Below are 18,304 nucleotides of genomic sequence, written 5' to 3'. Positions count from 1 at the left end.
AAATGGTTGGGGCTGATACATCCAAGCAGTGCCTAAAGAGGTCATCCGTTAGTTCATGCTGCTTCCATTGCCATAGTTGTCTTGGTTTCTGTCCTGAGACCTGATAACATAGCTTTTCCTTTTGAGTTGGTGAGCTTCCCTTTATCTTTTAACAAATTCCTTTTGTACATAAGTTAGCAAGAGTCCATTCCAATAGCTATAAACTGAGAATCCAACTGATGTGCTAAGAAATCCTTGCTCTAGAACAGTGGTTCTCAACTTTGGCAGCACAAGAGAATTACTAGGGAGTTTTTTAAATCCAGCACTGAAGTCACACCCCAAGCCAATTAAATGAGACTCCGTGAGGGTGTGACCAATACCTGTTAAAGTGCCCCCAATGATTCTAATGTGCAGCCAAGGCTGAGAATCACAGCTCTATAATTAAAACAAATATGCCCACCTGCCTACTCTAAGAAAATGAGGGCACAAGGAATATTTTATAGGTGGTACATTTTAAAAGAATTTACCCTACAGAACTAACTAAGCCCCCACTTGGAGTTTGTTTTTTTTTTTCTCCAAGAATTAAAAAAATAAAAGAGTTTTCATCTTTAATTGCTTTTTTTCTTTTACCACCAAGTAAATTTATTTATTTATTTTTGTATATTTTTTTAATTGGAGTTCAATTTGCCAACATATGGCATAACACCCAGTGCTCATCCTGTCAAGTGCACCAAATAAATATAAAGAACTTCACAACTGTAAGCACTTTTTAATTTTATTAATAACGCAAGTAAAAAACAGTGTCAGGGAAGAAAAGATCCCTGTCGGCTTATATTTAATAGATTGTGATAATCTATTCCAAGCTTGGAAAAATTTCCACCTAAGGAACCCTAGAATTGTGTGGAAAGTGAGGCCATATTTGGTGGTACTTGTTGACTAGAAAGTGATCATGAGAGGAGAGAAAACAGATACATTTTGCCTCCTCCACTCCATCTTGTGAATGACCATTTTCTTTTGAAGGTGTATGAAATGTATGAGTAAAAGCTAGCTAAGGAGCAAAGCAATTACATTCCACAGAAAACAACAAACGTGTCTACTATGAGAGAAAGATATGTTGAAATATTTTAGTTTCCTAAAAGAAGAGTTGCCTTTTCACAAGAATCGTTTCAATAGAGAGACTAAGACAATGTGGTGACATTCCAGAAGAAATCCCAGGTCTGCATGCACCATGCACAGGAACTCAAACAGTCACACCAGGAATGAAAGGAGGCGCCTCGGTGATGGTGCATCCCAATGGCTGCCCTGGCTGCTGCACTGCTCTCTCTTGACTGTGACTCATACTCACGGCACACAGATTTGAGGCACACAGGCTATTTTGAGCTCTGTCAGGTCTCACCAAGTGATGCTGCACCTAGAGGACTGGCTCTGCTTCCCACAGCCCAAGCGTGGGACCCAATGTCCCTAGAAATCAACTGGGTCCATCCTCTACCTACTAGCCTCACAGCGTGACTTCTATTTCTGTTTTTAACTTCGGTGAGACTGAGTCAGTGGAGAATAGGTTTATGTATGATGAACTACTTGCATAAGTTTAACAACGGGGCTTAGACACTTCATGGAAAGTACTGTCATTGGATACAGAAAGGAAATAGGGCTCAGTTCAAAGGAACATGTAAAAGGGGAATATTAATGCATCTTGCACATATGCAAGATGTCCTTTTTATTTTTACTTCACCCACTTATAAACTCAAGTATCGTGTAAGAATGCATTTTAAAACATTTAAAAGACAGTCAAATACATTTAAATTAGATGGTACTCTTTTGTTGTCATCTTTCATTTCCATTTGATAAATCTATCAGGAAACAACTCCTGAGAACAAGTCAATCACTAGTAAACAATTCAGATACGGGTTTTCCCATAGGTCAAATACATTTGTTACAAATGTGAATTGAATTCAAGATATCTAATTGAGATGCTACCATAGGCTAAGCATATAAAGTAAAAAACAAAATTCATACCTTCATGATTTATAATACAATAAACGACCTCTTGTGTTGTGCTGTCAATTCATTTTGTCATCATCTCAACATCATTTTTAAGCAACCATTTGGCACAATCTTTGGCAAGACACTATCATCCTAAACTGAGTGGCTAATTCACTCTTTAGTGAATACTAATTCACTCTTTATCATAGAGTGGCTAAGAATGGCTCACTGTGGGAGCATAAGCAGTAGAAATGTAATGGAATTGTCCCCATGCATTACTTATTGACCACAGGGCAACACAACTCATAGAAACAGAGGAAGTATAGGATAATGGAAAGAGGTGGACTGGGAATCTGAATTTTAAGTCTGAATCCTGCCCTCTCAAGATGCAAACTGAGAAAGCACACAGTGGTCACCTCCTGTCACTGTTTCTTCCCCTTAAGATGAGGTTAACACTTACAGCTGCCTCCCCAAAGGTTAATGAAAAACAAATTAATAGCATAGGTTCAAACACCACCTACCACCCACAAATTTTTGCGGAACCTGACCCTCAATTCTACTAGCATCAGGTCATGAACATCTCAACTGGCTACCATTAATGCCTTTTTACTTTACCACAAATGAGCACTGATCACCTGTGATCTTTACCTTCTTCTTTATACTTTCTATATTTTCTGTTTTTTCTACAGTGGTCATGTATACATTTTGTAATCATGTTTTATGAATAAAAAGATGTGGATATACTTTAGAGGTTAAACTGAAAGCACTGAATTCAATGAATACATGAGTTAAGAGTATTTTGATATTTGTGTGAACTGACCAAAGGACAGAATGTCAGCAAATCAGAACACTAAAATTATTAAGGTGAGAAGCATGCTCCATTCTTACTATCTTTGTATGCTTTTAAAAATAAAGAAAACTTTCCTTAACATGTTCATTGTATTCTTATATAGTCAAAATATTAATTTATTGTCTATGTATAATAATGGCCATTAATTGAGCATTTATTATATCTTAGGTGTTTTGAAAATAATTGGACCAATGCTATAAGAAACGTACTTTTATCCCCATTTTTATCTATAGGAAAATTCAAACAGTACTTTACCCAAGGTTGTGACCAGTAAATGGTTGTTTACCATTAACCCACTCTATTCTCTTCGATTGTATCTTTCTATACCATTGAAGCTAGAGAGCTAGTTTTCAGACTCTCTTGTCGCTCTGGCTCTATATACAACCTAGGTTTGAAAGTAGATACATCCACGTAAGACAAGGAAGGTAGATATGAGTATCAAGCAGAGAGATAGGATTCTTTGGCAAGCACAGGGCACAGCCTTTTGTTCTTTAGGGTAGTGGTTGAAGACGTTATGTGTTTAAGTCATAAGAATGATGAGCAGCAGCAGGCAGAGTTGGTAGTGGGGTCTTCTCTAAAGACGTACCTTGTTATTTTTTACTGTTTCAGTTGGTTGCATTATTTCTGGCTGCACAGCAAGCAAATTTGTTTCCCAAGCCTGGAAAGTGTGCAGATTTCCCAATACCCTGTAATAAAGCCATTTCAGTTAAACAACCTTGGGTGAATTTTGTTGTCTACAAAAAAAGGATTGAGGCTGCACCGATGAATCTTTTAGACTCCATGCTTTATCTACCATGTCTATGCTTTTCCCAGTATCTGAAACTGACTTTTTATAGAAATTGGCGAGATAGAAAAAGACAAACAACTCTGGATCCAGGCTTCCTAAAATGAAAGAGATGACTTTAAGGCAGCATAGCTATGACTGGAAAGGGTATAGAGAACCAAAGTAGTTAAATAGAAGAACATACTTAAGGCAAGAACTCTGGAAAGGATTAAAACAACAGAGATCTGAAAAAGCAGGAAAAAGTAGAACCCAGTGGAAAGTTTCAACTAGGGTGTAAAAGAAGTTTAAAAGTATCTGAGCACACATTCCAGAAGAGTTCAGGCAGGGGTAACAATGCTAACAAAACACAACAGTTTGGACTGGACCTGATCACAAAATTACACTGGGAATCCCATTCACTGGTTCAAAGATTTCAGGCTAAAAAACATACAGTTCAGTCCAGAGGTTAACAAACTATGGTCCAAAAAAAAAAAAAACTATGGTCCACAAACAAAATCCTGCTTACAGCTTTTGTTTATAAATAAAGTTTTATTGGAACACAACCACACTCATTCATTTACACATGGCCTATGACTGCCTTCACAGCATAATGCTGAGTAGTTGTCACGGAGACTGTATAGCCCACAAAGCCTGAAATATTTACTATCTGGCTCTTTACAAAGCAATGTGCTGACCATTGTACTGGGAGGCTGGGAGGGCAAAGTCATTTGGAATTGGTTGGTTGGCTTTATGTATGTCAACAGAACAGAGAACTATGTGACCAGAAAAAGGGACCAGGGTTGCTGTCTGAAGGGAAGAAAACTTTGTAAGATTTTATTTATTTGAAAGAGAGAGAGAGTGTGTGTGTGTATGTGTGTGCATGTGTAAACAGGGAGGGGTAGGGGGGAGAGGGAGAAAGAATCTGAAGCAGACTCTGCACTGAGCATGGAGCCTGATGAGGGGCTTGATCTCAGTACAGAAAGATTGTGAGGCTCAATCTCACAATCATGAGATCATGATCTGAACTGAAATCAGATGCTTAACTGACTGAGCCACCCAGGCACCCCCTGAAAGGAAGTTAACTTAAAATACCTTTGGTGGATACAATCTGCAAGAGGACTTAGTCTTTGAGTATGTGTGGGTTGGGGATGAGGAACAGCACAGGTGCTCAAGTGAAGAACTGTAGAAGTTGAAAGAGGTGAAAGTGTAGTCAGAGGATGTCAGTGATAAATCGAGAGAGACAGAGAGAGAGAGAGAACACAAATAGAGATGGAAAGCTTAGATGCTCAGGCTCAAGCTCCAGAGGTATTTGAGGGAGAAAGAGCAGGTACAGAGGGGTTGTTAGAGAAGTAACATGAAGCCTGTTTGAGGCCACTCCTCAGAGGCCCAGTCATTATGGGCAACTTCTGTGTGTTCCTATTCCATCTCAGTTGCTGCATGGGGTCCTCACAGGGCTTGCAAATTAGTGAAGGATAAAGGTGCAGCTCATAGTACCAGAAGCAGTCCTGTGGCTAAGCAGCCACCTTGGAATCTGACCATTCAGGGGGGCCTTCAGCAATCGTCATAGAGAGAGGTGGGCTCCGTGTGGCACTACATAATTTGGAGAAGTAAGCACTATCCTGAAAGGGGTCTCTGGGAATTTCACATATTGAGACAGAGTAGTGCTCCAGAAGTGATTAAAATGAAAGGAAGGAGATGAAATGAGAGCCGGAAGGCATCAATGGGTCTCATGTTGCTTTCTGAAAGATGGGTGCTGTAGCCAAAAACCCTTTTCATCACACGGAGATGATGGTGCGGCTCTAGCAGCACTCTTTGTAAGTGGACTTAACCCACAGTGAGCAGCTTCCATTCTCTCCAACTACCAGGAGATTTTTCTTAGCTGCATTTTGGATAAACAGAAAGGAATGCCAAGTCTACTGAAAACCACTGTAAATGCTACCTACATGGTGCCTGTGGCTACTTTATGCAAGGGTTATGAGAGAATGACCAGAATAAAAATACTCTGTGGCCTTTCTCAGCAGCAAACATGCAGTGTGATTGAGTAAGCACAGAAGAAAAAGCAAGAGCCCTTCCTGAGTGGAAAGAGCACAACAAAAGATAGTTATTAAATCAATCAACTAACTTGGGCTCACAGGAGAACCTGTTGCTGCAACTGCATGAGCTCTCCCAGAAAAAAATGAGAGGTCAGGTCAGACACTTAGTGTAGTATTATATAAGCTGAAGAAGCAAAAAGAATCCTGTAAGCCCCAAACTTAGAGGAACGTTGAGATTTCCTTATCTTCTGGCTACATTTTCATCACCCCTGAAGACTTGCAACTCAAACCTGGAGAAGTGATTTTGATTTTGGGGGGGGGGTCCCTTTTTCCATCTATAAAAATGGGGATGATAAATATTATGAGTTGCTCCTCAAAGAGCTCAGCCTACTGCTATCAAAATATCACTCTTGTGGAAACTCAACACATAGAAACAGAGTTTTAGCAATTTTCTCCATCTCTAAGGAGCACTTTGGGAACCACAGAGAAGCAAGACTTGGATGCTCAAGATCCTGCAGAGTGACATCTCTGTAGGCTTCGTTACTCTATGTAGCACTTCCTAGCAAAGCAAGATGTATGTGGGGAAGGCTGGTGGCCACAGAGAGAGTAATACTTACAGGGTACTGGTTAAGAGCATGGACTCTGGAGCCAGACCACCTAGATCAGGACCCCAGCTCCTTCACTGTCTATTGGGTGATTTTTTATAAATCTGTCAACCTCTCTGATTTCAGTTTCCTCACTTGTACAGATAATAACTGTACACATTTTAGGAGGTTATAGTAAAAACTAAAACAATGAATATAAAGTACTTAGTACAGTGCCTGAAACACAGGAAGCAATCTAAAATGTTAGCTTTGATGTTATTACAGTTTGATATTAATGAAGGCTCAAGGAACATGCCATGGGAAGGAAATTTATAGAAGCACTGGCCTTATTTGAAATCAGAAAGTCAACTAAAATATTTCTGGAAAAATGCCAAAATTATCTCACAACTATTAATTGCTTATTACTGCCATGAAGCAGGTATGCTAAAGATAACTGAAGCTCATACACTATTGTTTAATTCCATTTCACCTGCCATTTCCAGGCTCTCCCCTATATTCCAACAAGCTTTGTGGGAAATACAAATATGCAGGCCTATGCTTCTCCCTTGGTTTCTAATCTTCTTAAGGCTATGAAGCAAAACAAAAAGAGGAAACAACAAATACTTAATGGTCTGAGTAATGGTATATCTACACCCAGGAGTGGGGGATTAGATTAAAAGATCCCCCACCCATAGAAATATCTGGGCTTGAATCACCTGGGATAGGAAGCCTGGAACCCAGAAAGAGCTGTGAGGACAGAGGGGTTCAGAAAGAACATGCCAAGGACAGTGTCAAGTTTTCTGAGCATCAGGGACCAGCTCCGGGTTGAAGACCAAAGTTCATCAGCCATTGGAGGTTCAGAGATTATATGAGGCCATAAAATGGAATCACGAAACTCACTGAGTAAGGAATAGAGGGGAGAAAAGAAAGGAACACACTGGCAAAGATCATCCTCAAAAACACATCTCAGCCGAGAAACGAACGTAAGGAACTCTGTTCCAAGCAAGGGATCCAACACCCCTTTGGCTTCAAGATGCTACCAAGAAGTAAACCAGTAAAGAAACAGAAGCCCCAGCTTATGTTGTTTAACAACACCTCCCAAGTACTATTCAAACACAGCCTTTGTTTTCTGTTGCAGTTATTTGACAAAGTTAAATACCATTTTCAAGACAATGAAAAAATAAAAATATTAGAAACCTTCCAAAAACAAAATTATATGGCCCATTCTCTAGATTTAGCAAACATCTTTCTTCCTACCATGTTGTCCTTTATTAAAATCTAATACTAATGTGGGGTTAATGTGACAGCCCTGAGTACACAGATGAAGTTATAAAGGAAATAAGCTTTTATTACTTTTCCAAAGACAAAGCAATAACTTAGAATAACAGAATGATGTTAAACTTTCTACCGCTTTCCACCCTCAAATTTTCCCCTTTTTTTCCATATCACAGGGAAATTTTCTTTAAAAAAAAACATTAAAACTCCATTTATGAGTCTACAATAGAGCAATAAGTAAGAATAATATCATATGTTTCTAACAACATCTTCTAGGGGCAGGGCAAACTGTCTTTGAAATTAGCCCTCAAATTTAACTCTGTTTCTTATTTTCAAGTATACTAGGCTAACTGCCACTGTATTGTTACACAGTACTTCTCCCTTACACCGATTCCCCATAGCCAATTAACCACCAAATTCTTTTTTTTTTTAACTTCCTGAAAATTTATCAACTTTGTCATTTTCTTTCAGTACTCCTCATACTTCAGATGCTGTCAATCTTCTCAAATGAATAATCCTAGCTCAGGGGACTGGGATCCTTATAAACTGTATGTCTAATTTCTTCCTTTCCGTGCTCAAAAAAGTCAACAACTTCCCATCACCTACAGAATCACGTCCCCACTCTTTGGCATGCCCCACTTATATGTCCATCTAACTCTGTCTTCCATCTCCCCACCCATCTCCTCCTTCCCTACTTCCCATGTGTGCACACATGCACACAAACACACACACACACATCTCTAGCATAGCCACCACGCACCACCATCATTTAACTCTTACAGTTCTAGAAGACCTGTGGTTCTCTAATACCCCTCCCCATGCTATTGTAAGCTCACTTTTCACATTCCATGTCTCAATTATGCTTCCTTCTTGCTTGTTGCATTTAACAACCCACTAATATAGCTCTTATCATACCAGATCTTATTCCATAAGCTTTATGAGTATTAACTCATTCAATCATTACAACCCTGTGAGGCAGATACTATTATTCTCCTCATTTTACAGATGATGAAACCCTGGCACAGACCAGTTAAAAGACTTGCCCAAAGCCACACAGCAAGTATATTGGTAGAGGAAGGAAAGAAGCAAGGTCCAAACTCAGGCAGTCCAGCTCCATGGATGTGCCCTTCATCACACATGCACTGCCTCCTTCTGCTTCTTCAGTTCCTTGCTCTGTATCATCTCCTCTGCAAAGCCCTGACTACCGATCACAATTTCACATCAGCCCCTCCATGAGTCTCATGAAGAGTCTTATTATATGATAACTATCACAACTTTTCTTCTCATTTTCGACCATAAGTTGCCAGAAGGCAGATGCTATCATTCATCATGGCATTTCAGCACAGGTGCTCAATACCTGTTTGACGAATGACCCAATAAGGATGACAGATAGCCTTATTACCTGTTCCACAGTTGGTATAAGGAGAAATTCAAAGAAAGTGGAAGCTAAGGATTATGTGGTTCTTTCAACATTTCACGTTTGCAGCTAACATTATATCTAAGCCATAAATTGTAGGAAACACTTGCATGCATGCCTCTACCCCAATTCTCAGTTACACAGATCAGCCAGGTCTGATAGAATGTTCTCAGACACTAGCTATGCTCTATGTCTGTACTGTCCCACATGTTGAGCACTTGGCTAGAGAGACTGAGAAACTGAATTTTTTATTTTACTTTATTTTAAATTTAAGTAGTCACATGTAGCTGGTAGCTAACATATTGTATAGTGTATGTCTGGACCATTTGCAAATCATCAAGTGGCAGGGAACAGAGCAGTGAGAGGAATAGAAAGTGAGAAGCAGGAAGAAATGCAAAGAACACATGGTGCTGGTATAACGAACCTGTCTGGTGTGACTGGGATTGTGGAGTTTCGTGGGACTTTCAAGACCAAAAATGTGACAGTCCCAGGCAAACTAGAACCACTGATCGGCCTACTCAGTGCCTAGAAGGACCTAAAAGTAGATTCCATGCAGGAACTTAAGAAACTGAAGCAGGAAATGGAGTAGGAGAAACATTAAGCTTGGGACAAGGTGAAGATAAAAACATATGATGGGCTGGAAGAAGGTCATTGTCTTGGAAGCCATACCCTCTTCAGATTTCCATGTATCTACATTAGTCTAACATCCAGGTTCTAGTGTAGAGATTTCAAACAAATGTGTATAGTTGGCTTTTGCTTTTTTATACCTGCTGTTTTTCAAATATATGTGCTTTATTTTATTCATCTGTCTCTTACTGGGGAAATCAAGACAGCAACTATTCAACTGTCTTTGATCTGTCATTTACATTTCCATTCTCATCCCATAATCTGTTAATCTTTCCAGTATCTCAGTGCAGGGCTGAATTAAATTCCCATATTGAATCCCAACATGTAAGGCATTTCTTTGTGAGCAGCTCAATATGATGTTCTTCTAAATGACATTTAAAATGTTCGGCTTGGTAATGGGATGATAAAGAAGGGCACCCGATGATAGTACACATCGGTAAAAAGAACATTTTTTTTTATTAGTCAGAAACCAAAAAGATAGAACAAGATAATTAAAAAAGAAAAAGTTTATTCCTGCCTGAGTGCCACAAGAGTATTATGACTCAAAATGTAATAGTTACTGAATTCCTGCAGGAATCTAACTTCTTAAAAAGACATCAGACATCAAAGTCTGAGTCATGCCACATTAACCACCAATGGCCAAAGAAAAGTTTGAATGCCACTGGAAAAGTTAAATATTAGACTTCCCTGAAACATTTAAACTCAGAGAAGTAGGTATTGCAGTTGTCATACCAACTTGTGTGCATTCTTTATAGGCTTCCAGGCAGATCTTTGCACCCCCTTCCGTTGCCATGGTGACCCAAATAAATTCTCTCCTGAGATTCATTTCTCTCAGATGCCAATGCATCAGGTCAAGCAGGCAGGCAGGCTAGCAAATAACGCACTGGCCCTAAACATTCTCACACTCTCCAGGCAGCCATAAAGAGCTTTCCTCTACACTGCACACCCTATCTCAACATTTTCAAGACTATAAGTCCATTACATTGAGAAAAAAATTATCCCAAGCTTTGGTACTTCTTTTATTTGTCTAACTAACAAGATGAATCCCTGCACAAGGCAAAGAGTAAGAAGCTGAACATCAGAAATTCTCCTAACATCCACTTCATCACCCTTATGTTCCCCCAGTAAGACTTGAATGATGGTTCTCAGTAAAATAAAGATAAATCCAAGGACTTTTACTGTCTGACCTCCGTATAATACTAGTAGATATGGTATTTAGTACTTAGAATTAGGGACTGGGGAGACTGAGATATTACTCAAAAAAAAAATTCACGAAGAAAGGCATTTGGTGCATAGAAAACATGCAGACATAATTCTGGAGGAGAAAGCCTTAAATCCTTTTTGTCATTAGAGATGTTACAGTTGAAGCCTCTAGTGTTTGTCCTCGTGTACCCCCCCACACACGTTAAATATGTATTGTCTATAGTGCAAATACTTCTATAGAGCAGCCTAACAAGCAGCATTTCACAGTGACAGTATGTATGTAACAGGAAGCAAAGAGATGCTACCTACATTCCCTAAAAATCCAAGTCGATTAATTTTACCCAAAGGTGTATAACATTTTGTCCCCAAAACTAATACAAGGCACATAATAAGAAAGGGTGAGTTGGGCATTCTTCTCTGGGGCTGCTTGTAATAATAGCTCATCTGTATTAATACTTTCCCTCTGACCTTTAGTAATATCACCACAACCCTATAATAGTTGTTACCCCACTCTGAGCAACAGAGGGATAAATTAACTTGTCAAAAGTCACACAGCCAAGATATGGGAGTTTAAATCTTAGCTCAAGTGTCTGGGCTTGTTACCCCCTTGCTGTACTGCCCTGAGGGTCCCCAATGCACTTGGATGAATCAAACTTTGACTAGAGACTTTCTACCTCCAAATGCCTCCATCTCACTATCTGTTCTCCACCTCTCAACATACATGTGCTCACTCTCTCTTTCTCTGTCTCTCCCCACCTTCTGTCTCTCTTCTTTTCACAATGCTCCTAGATCAGAGTATCATTGTCCAGATATATTTTCTGGGAAGCTTAGTACTGCTAGAACAGGGTGTTACTCCTCTACCAACTTTGTGGTCCAGGACAGAGATGAAACTCTCAGGAGCCAGAGACTAGAGGCCAGAGGAAGTTTACACTGAGCCTGCGGAGCAGCCAAAGTTGGAAGATAGAGGTGATGAGACCAGAAAGGAAGCACATTACTTTCCATTTCTATGTCATGGTTTCCCCTGTAGAAAAAAAAAAAAAAAAAAGAGTGGATTGGCTGCTCCCATACTTGTATATAGAGACTAGCCAGACTATGAGGAGCAGATGATTCAACCAGAGGGCTGGGTAAACGAGAATGGAAAGCTTTGAGCAAATAACAAGTGCAATGGGTTAGAGATTCAAAGAAAAAGAATGGGAATGAAGAGGAGAGAGGGAGCAGGCTAAAATATAACTGGGCCCTTTTATGTCTGCCCCACACATGCTCTGAGCCCCTGTGCTGAACTCCACCAGGGTCTCCTGTCCTCCCTTGCTCATCCAGCTCCTGAGCACTTGCCTCTCTCCTTCCTCTCCACTACAGGTTGAAACCAAGGTTGGTATTTTGAGGGTCAGCATGGGTATTTCTCAGTGACTTCTGAATACTATTAACCTTTTCTTATAAACCAGTGTCTTTCTCTTATTAGGAACTCAAAACTATATATACTGGAGATTCTTTGGCCTTGAAATGCCAGTTGGATTTCTTAATGGCCATCAGTGCAAACGGGACTAACATGAAGAAATCTGCCTTAAAGGCAGCTAACTTTTGGAGGGGAATACATCCACTCTACATATCAAGGGATACCTGTTTTTGACATCAAAAGAGTTATGAACATTCATATTTCTCTCCAAAGGACAGCTAGGAATCTTATAAGCAGAGTCCTAGCATGACTCACTTGTTAGCGTTTGCTGCCCAGGGGCACAAAATGTCTCATCAACAAGACTTGGGGTTTTGGATAACTGCCTCTTAAGTGGATTCAGCTCTTAACCTGGATTGCATATTTTCCTCCTTCATTACAAATGATTTAATTTCTCAAGAATTAAATTATCTTTAAAGTTCTTCTAAATTAAATGAAGAGTAAATAAAAAGATCTTTGACAAAAAAAAACTGAGTAATTTTATTAGGAATATGATAAATGTGATGGGTTGCAGTAGCCTGAAAATCCCATTATATGCAATTAAGGAGCTACATTAATGTAATTGCAGACTTCCTAGCATTTTAGCCCAGCACATACAGTATTTACAGATAATTGCATAGTAAGGGGGAAAATGCAAGCTGTGAGTCTAGCATGCACGTGACTCATGTTGTCAAATTAAAACCTGGTTGGGTTTCTCCTTGAGTTATTATCTCTAAAAAGCTTAATTTTTATCTTTTCAAGATGGGAAAATGCACAGGCATGCAAATGAAATGTTTCCTGTTAAAAACCACACAAAGTGCAGTGAAATTACAGACACTATTAAAATAAAGTAATAATCACTTGGATAATATTCCAAATTTGTAATTCTTTGACTAGACCTTCACTGAACAAAGAATTCTAAGGCAAATTAATATTGCAAACAGTGTGCAAGGATAGGTAACTTACTTTTATGCTTATGGGACCTCCTATGCACATAAAATGATGCTAAAGTTATAAAAGAGCCAATGAGTGACAAGAAAATACCATAGAAAAAGTGCTCACCTAGGCTGGAAGAAATCTGAGTTCATATCCTACGCTGTTGACAATAAATTACATAGTCTTGAAAAAAATTAAACATCTGTTTCTTCAATTATAAAACTCAATGATTGAAATAGATAAACCACAGAAGTCTCCTCAGTCCAGAAATTAAGAGGTTATCTAACTACTGAAGCAGGCCCAGCAGGACAAATACTTTCCAGCTATCAGGTTGAATTATAAATCTCAACTTGAAAACAATTCTACATGTATTTTTAAATAACTAAAGTTTTCATTATTTTAAGTTCACCTACCTTCAGATATGATAGGGGAATAGCATGGGCCAGATACTTGTGACGAGTCAGGAACTACAATAGCCATTTCCATGTATACCAAACAGGTCTACAATATCAGTATACTCTGTTGGGAAAAAAATACAAAATTTATTTTGTGCAGTGCTAATTTTACATTAAAAGAGGTTACAATCATTTTAACCTCATTTAAATGAAATATGTGCCTAAGACCATAGCTGCAATCACAGCAGTCATCATCCTAAAACCTCTGTTGAGTACTGTGTATACCACTGAGTGTGGTGGGCCCTTAATCCTCCAAAACACCTTACACAGAGAAGGTACAATGACCATCTCCATTCTACAGATGCACAAAATAAGCCTCGGAGAGGCTGGGCTACTTGCCCAAGCCACCCAGCCATCATATGCAGGAGCCAGGACTTGAACTCCCGTCAGACATGAAATCTAAAGCCATGCACAAACCGGTTTGCACAAACTCAAGAATGAAGTCACTCCCTTTTTCCCACTGCCCTCTAATCATTAAAGAGGTCAGAGGGAAGTGGATATATAATAAACACCCTCTATTTAATTTCCCCTGTCAAATTCATGAAGAATAAGTAACCAATCCAGCATCTTCCCCACTCCTGTTCCTGTATGATAGAAAACAAATATTCTTGCTAAAGGGCTTGGATGGAAGCTAGCAACAGGAATGAAATCTCAAATGATAGCTGCCCAGAACCACACAGCAATACATTATCACTCATATAGTTCATGGAACATTCATTCATTTTCTTTAACATCAAGTTTAACTTTGCAGAAGGCGAGTTATGTTATAAAACTGCAAGAAAAAAAAAGTCCAAAAATGTTGATATGATTGTCTATCTAGTGGAAGGGAGACAATTTGCAGCGAAATAATTGGTACATTTTCCCACTGCATTATGTTTCTCAAAACATGTTACTGTGGGAGGAGATTAGCTTCCCCTTTCTTCAGAAAGAAAATGACTTGTCTCCTATAGTGAATAGAACTGTCATTCTGAGAGCTGACAAATGCTAACAACCTTTGGAGGTGCAGTGTGCCAGCATCTAAAAAACAAATAAAATAAAATGAAGATTCCAGTAACCAAAGAAAAAAGGGTCATAAGAGGAAACAATAGGGTAGGACCCTTACATGCTAAAAAAAAAAAAAAAAAAAAGATGGGAAATCTGCGTAATGCTAGAAATAACAGTCATACACTAAAATGAATCATTCTAAATTAAAATCATTTCAATTAGCTTACATTTTTATGTTAGGTTCCATAGCACCAAATTAAATATAATGAATTCTATTCTGTTTTGCTAAAAATATAGTTGTACTAGGAAGACAATTAATAGTTCTGGCCACAGATGTTCCAAATGGTAATGATAAGAGCCAGAGTTGGGATCTTCACAGCTGAGGTTGCACTGAGCCCTCACGCACCTCTTGCACCCTTGGTCCCATGAGCCTGGTGGAATTAAGATTGGTGACAAAAAAAAACCCGACATGAGACCATAAGATGCTGCTGGATGGAAAAGGGGTCCTGAGAGGCCATTACAACAGAGCTGACTGAGATTGTGGCAGATGATGCAGCCAAAAGCAGCTTCTGGTCAATCTTGGTCTCACTTTTTCCTGTCAGAAAAGGCTCTGAAATAATGACATTTTAATGGCAGCATTTTCTTTTTGCAGTTTATTTCCATCAGATAAAAATCTGTAACTGACAAAACTCAGATTTTTGTCTGTCAAGACAGAGTATTTATATTCTTATTACCCTAAGTAAATTTCCAAATACTTAATCATCATAGAATTGGCGGTGGGCGGAGGCGGGGGTTGCTAAAAATCAAAGTTTACCTTAGAGAAGGAGTCTTTAAACCATATTAAGCACTGTTCTGTACTTCACGAACATGCAGAAATTAGAGGTGTAAGGGTCTTCAGCAGATATCCGAGGGTCTGTGTAAGAAATGTAGTTCTTCCCAAATAATCATAACAGTAATGTGATTATTATATAGAGAACACTTTGTAATATGCCATGATCTACACTAAACACTTGACGTCTATGAAGTTATTTGCCCTACACAATTCTGTGAAATGTATTATGACCATCTTTACTTTGAAGAAAAAGAAACAGAGGATTAAAGAATCTGCATTATTTACTCAAGGTGCCACTGATAAGTGGTCAAGTTTAGACCTGGTAATTTTTTTTTTAAGATTTTATATATTTATTCATGAGAGACAGAGAGAGAGAGGGGCAGAGACACAGGCAGAGGGAGAAGCAGGCTTCCCACAAGGAGCCCATATGGGACTCAATCCCAGATCCTGGGATCATGCCCTGAGCCGAAGGCAGATGCTCAACCGCTGAGCCGCTCAGGCATCTCTAGATCTGGTAATTTTTTATGGAAAGTTAGTCACTGTGAATTTTATATTGTTGGATATTGGATATTTTTGTATTCCTTTCTTGAGCTGTATTCTGCAATGTTAGAAAGTTACTTGGGAGGAATTCAATCCTCTTGGGTCTTGGTTTTAAGCTTTGTAGGCAGGACCAAAGTAGTGTTTAGTGAATCACTAAGTATTCTTCGCAACTAAGGCAAAATTTTTCAGAATATGCTACCTGAGGCCCCATGAATTACGAGGTTTTATACTGTGGCTAGTGGAAATAGGAACTTGTCCTAGGCCTGTATAAGCTCCTAGTATTATCCCTTTAAACCTTGCAGTTGGTTCTCTCCTATCTTTGGTATTTTCCTCTCCTTAATGAGCTGGTTTGGGCAGCCTGGGTGGCTCAGTGGTTTAGCGCTGCCTTCAGCCCAGGGCCTGATCCTGGAGACCCAGGATCAAGTCCCACATCAGGTTCCCTGCATGGAGCCTCCTTCTGTCTCTGCCTCTCTCTCTCCTTTCTCTCTTTCTCTTTCTCTCTCTCTCTTTCTTTCTCTCTCATGAATAAATAAAATCTTTTTTAAAAAAATGAGCTGGTTATCACTTAGCTAAAGACTCAAGCTGGTTATCACTTAGCTAAAGACTCAGATTTCTGGAGCTCTCTCTCCATGGCTGTCTTCTCTACAACACTCTACCCTGCAAATTCTGGCTTTGGCCTCCCAGGAATTTTAGCTCTCTTCTCAATTCAGGGGAATTGCCCTGATCTACCTGGGTTCCCCTTGTCTACACCTTAGTCTGGAAACTCTCTAGGCAGTAAGCAAGGACAATTATAGGACTCACCTTATTTGTTTCCCATATCCCAAGGATCACTGTCCTTCATGACATGATGTCTAGTGTCTTAAAAGCTGTCCCATGTCATAAATGTTGCCTGACTTTCTAGCCATTTCAGGAAGAAAGGTAAATCTACTTCTTTTTACTCCATGTTAGACAGAAGCAGACATCCTCACTCAGATTTGAAGCCAAGCAAGTCAGTTTTCAGGAACTGAGACCATAATTACTATCCTAATTTTTATGTAGTTCAGACCAGAGAGGTTAAATAAATAACTATAGAACATACTGGAGAAAAAAAAAAAAGACAACTAAATCTCCTTCCTTTTAATACATTTTTCCCTAAAATACCATTATTTGTACAGTGGTATTACAAAGGAGTAGGTAAAATAGATTCAGATCCTCTGTGAGTTTAATATTTTCCACTAAGTTCAAGTATCAGATTTTCCTCTGAGGGAATGCTTACATCTTCTGGGAGCACTAGTCCAGGAAGGTCATCCATACAATTTTTTTTAAGATTTTTATTTATTTATTCATGAAAAACACACACAGAGAGAAGCAGAGACATAGGCAGAAGGAGAAGCAGGCTCCATGCAGCGAGCCCGACATGGGACTTGATCCTGGTACTCTAGGATCATGCCCTGGGTCAAAGGCAGGCGCTCAACCGCTGAGCCACCCAGGCTTCCCTACAATTATTTTTTAAAGATTTTATTTACTTATTCATGAGAGACACACAGAGAGAGAGAGAGAGAGAGAGAGAGGCAGAGACACAGGCAGAAGGAGAAGAGGGTCCATGAAGGGAGCCTGATGTGGGACTTGATCCCAGGTCTCCAGGATCAGGCCCTGGGCTGAAGGAGGCACTAAACCTCTGTGTCACCCAGGCTGCCCCCAATTTTTTTTAACTGCATGTTTATACTCAGGGCACCAGGGTGGCTCAGCCAGTTATGCATCCCAGTCTTTTTTTTTTAATAAATTTATTTTTATTGGTGTTCAATTTACCAACATACAGAATAACACCCAGTGCTCATCCCATCAAGTGCCCCCCTCAGTGCCCACCAAACACTCACCCCCATCCCCCACACTCCTCCCCTTCCACCACCCCTAGTTCATTTCCCAGAGTTAGGAGTCTTTATGTTCTGTCTCCCTTTCTGATATTTCCCACACATTTCTTCTCCCTTCCCTTATATTCCCTTTCACTATTATTTATATTCCCCAAATCAATGAGAACATATAATGTTTGTCCTTCTCCGATTGACTCACTTCACTCAGCATAATACCCTCCAGTTCCATCCACGTCGAAGCAAACGGTGGGTATTTGTCATTTCTAATGGCTGAGTAATATTCCATTGTATACATAGACCACATCTTCTTTATCCATTCATCTTTCGATGGACACTGAGGCTCCTTCCACAGTTTGGCTATTGTGGACATTGCTGCTAGAAACATCGGGGTGCAGGTGTCCCGGCGTTTCATTGCATCTGAATATTTGGGGTAAATCCCCAACAGTGCAATTGCTGGGTCGTAGGACAGGTCTATTTTTAACTCTTTGAGGAACCTCCACACAGTTTTCCAGAGTGGCTGCACCAGTTCACATTCCCACCAACAGTGCAAGAGGGTTCCCTTTT

General features: G+C 39.5%; 1 long non-coding RNA gene across 3 annotated transcripts in view; it reads left to right on the top strand.

Annotated features, from left to right (window-relative positions):
* Positions 1–4,254: 4,254 nt before the first annotated feature.
* LOC112654782 (uncharacterized) overlaps positions 4,255–18,304 on the top strand; it is a 52,407-nt gene continuing 38,357 nt past the window's right edge. For all 3 annotated transcript variants that reach the window (XR_003133363.3, XR_003133365.3, XR_007402457.1), the window contains exon 1: positions 4,255–4,401. This is a non-coding gene — a long non-coding RNA (uncharacterized LOC112654782). The remainder of the gene's footprint in view (positions 4,402–18,304) is intronic.

The sequence above is a fragment of the Canis lupus genome, chromosome 15, assembly GCF_003254725.2.
Source record: "Canis lupus dingo isolate Sandy chromosome 15, ASM325472v2, whole genome shotgun sequence".
Classification (NCBI taxonomy): domain Eukaryota; kingdom Metazoa; phylum Chordata; class Mammalia; order Carnivora; family Canidae; genus Canis; species Canis lupus.
This window is presented reverse-complemented; position numbering and strand designations above follow the sequence as displayed.